Source organism: Notechis scutatus, chromosome 2 (assembly GCF_049901735.1).
Source record: "Notechis scutatus isolate UNSWTSFEM ecotype Mainland chromosome 2, rNotScu1.2, whole genome shotgun sequence".
Taxonomy (NCBI): Eukaryota; Metazoa; Chordata; class Lepidosauria; order Squamata; family Elapidae; genus Notechis; species Notechis scutatus.
Window position 1 is genome coordinate 141,853,408 of NC_142010.1, and position 3,073 is coordinate 141,856,480.

Genomic DNA, 3,073 nt, shown 5'->3' on the forward strand with positions numbered 1-3,073 from the left:
TTTCTGCCAAAATTGAAGCGAAAATTTTATAGTCTGCATTTAGTAAAGAAATAGGTCTATAATTCTTGATTTGCAGTGGATCAGCCTCTTCTTTTGGAATAAGTGTAATATAGGCTTCTGACCATGTTTTAGGTATCTTCTTCTTTGACATAACTTCGTTCATGACTTCTAGCAATGGAAGGCTCAGCGATTCTTGTAATGTTTTATAAAATTCTGCCGGAAGCCCATCTGGACCTGGTGCCTTTCCATTATTTTGCTTCTTAAGTGCTTCAGTTAATTCCATCATTGTTATATTGCTTTCTAACATTTTTTCAGTCTCTTTAGGTAGATTAGGTAGATTAGCATTCTGTAAGTACTGTTTGACTCTTTCCTCATCAATATTCTCTTGCTTATATAGTTGCCCATAAAAGTCTCGAATAATTTCCTTTTTCTCTTTATTGCCATAGCAAACGTGACCTTGATCATCTATTAACTGCAATATTTTCCTTGATTCTTTCTCCTTTCTCAATTTGTATGCTAACCATCTACCTGGTTTGTTTGCATCTTCAAAGTAGTTCTGTTTAACACTTCTAATTTTCTGTGCTAATTCTTCTTTCTCTATTTGACCCATTTTGTGTTTAATTATGTCCAATTTTAGTTTAATGTCTTTTTTCTGTGGCATTTTCTGTAGTTCTTTTTCAAGTCTTTTATGCTCATCTTCTAAAACTTTAGTGGCTTGCCTTTTCCTGATGTTCCTTTTCCTTGTATAGTCTATTATCAAGCCTCTGGCATATGCCTTCATTGTGTCCCAAACATTCTGAATTGAAGTATCTTCTTTTTTATTTTCTCTAAAGAAAAAGGCCAATTCTTTCTCCATCCACTGTGTGAAGTCTTTTTCCTTTTAAATAGTATTATTTAACATCCATCTCGATCTTCTTTTTTGTCCTTTCCATTTAATTGTCACTGGATTGTGGTCTGCCCAAGTACTTGTTTCAATATTTATTTCTTGAATATTAGATATTAGTTCTGTTGAAATCCAAATCATATCTATTCTGGACCATGATAAATGTCTATTTGAGTAAAAAGTATATTGTTTGGTTTTAGCATTTCTTTCTCTCCATATATCTTTTAAGTTTATTTCATCTGTCATTTTAAAAAAGGATTTAGGGAGAGTCTTTCTATTTTGTTTTGTTATTGTTGCTGTATAATCCAATTTGTTGTCTACAATTCCATTGAAATCTCCCATCATAACTATATAAACATAGTCCAGTTCAATTATTTTCATATGTAATTTTTTATAGAATTTTTCTTATTTATCATTCGGAGCATAAATTGCAATCAAGAGTGTTTTCATATTATTATCCATTATTTCCACCATTAATACTCTTCCATCTTCATCAGTATGAATCAATTTTGCTGAGATGGTCTCTTTAATATATAAAACCACTCCTCTTTTCTTACATTGAGTCAAAGAAGTAAATATTTTCCCTAATTTTGGCTGGACCAACAATTGTTCATATTGTTTTTTAATATGTACTTCTTGTAGACAAATTATATCAAATTTTAATTTCTCTAATTTATGAAAAATTTTCCTTAACAGCTGAATTAAGTCCATTTATATTCATTGTAATCAGTTTTTTCTCTTCCATGATTATACTTTGTAGTTAGGTTTAGTAGCTCTCGTGGATCTTGGTTCATGTTGTTCTTTAGTTTCCACCTGTCCACCTACTGCGTCTTCTTCTTTTTCAGTCTCCATTTGGTCCTCTTGAAATTCAATTAATGAGACCTCTTTTTCTGCCTCTTCCTCTCTCTTTCCAAAGAATTCTGCGTAGAATAATTCTGCTTTCTCAACTGAATCAATTCTATGTCTCTGTTCTTGCCATGTAAACATTAATCCTTCTGGAATTAGCCATCTGTAGTTCACCTCTTTTTTCAGTAACATTTTAGTTAAGAATCGATATTCTCTTCTTATCTCTCTCACTTTTCTGGGTATTTGTTTTAAGACCACAATCTCCTTTCCCTTATATTTCAACGTTTTCTCTCTTGCCACTTGAAATATTTGTGTTTTAATGGCTTGTTTTGTAAATCTGATATGAACTTCTCTTGGTAGGTTATTTCTCATTGCATATCTTGTAAAAACTCGATATACTTCATCTACTCCATCCATCATCTTCTCTTCTGTTATTTCCAAAGCTTCAGCCAATATTTCTATCATCTCAGCTAGATTTTGTCCTTTTTCTTCCTCTATGTTTTGAAATCTGAGATAAAATTCTGATCTGTCCATCTCCCATTTCAGCATCCCACTTTTATCTTGTTCAACCACTGTTAGTCTGGTATCAATGTCTCCAATCTTTTTGTCTCTTTGTTTATCTTCTTCTTCAATTTTTTGGAATCTCTCATCATACTTCACCATCATTTGTTGAATATTCTCCACTTTTCCATCAGTTTTCTCTGTTCTTTGTTCAATGTTCTCTATTCTCTTTTCAATAGTGTCTGATTTTGTTTTAAGTTCTTGGATTCCTTGCATAATCATCTGTAAGGTCACTTTTTCTTGTTCTTTTTCTTGCTTCAACATTGTCTGGATTGAACGTTGTCCTCCAGGTGGGGAGGCGGAAGTAGAAGTTGAGGAGCCAGAAGCTATAAATTTCCTGCTCATTTTAAACAATTGAAGATCTTCAGGTTCTTCTGAACCTTAATCCAATTATGAAGTAGCCAATTATAATCCAAGATGAAGAATAAAAATGGTAGAAGAAAAAAAGCCCAATAATAATAAAAAAAAAGAAAGGAAAGGAAATTTCTTCAGGTTCTTCTAAGCCTTAATCCAATCAATAGTTAAGTGAAAAGGAAGGGAAGAAACATTTTTTTAAAAAAAAAAAAAAGAACAAAAAAAGAAAAGGAGAAAAAAAGAAATTCTTCAGGTTCTTCACCACCTTAATCCAATTAAAAGGTCTCAAAAATAGAAAAATAAAAACATAAAAATCATCCATTTTTAGATGCACAAAAGGCATTTGATAATGTGAATTGGAAATTCATGCTATTATTATTGGAAGAGATGGGTTTTGCCAGAAAATTCATTCACGCAATAAAAGCCATA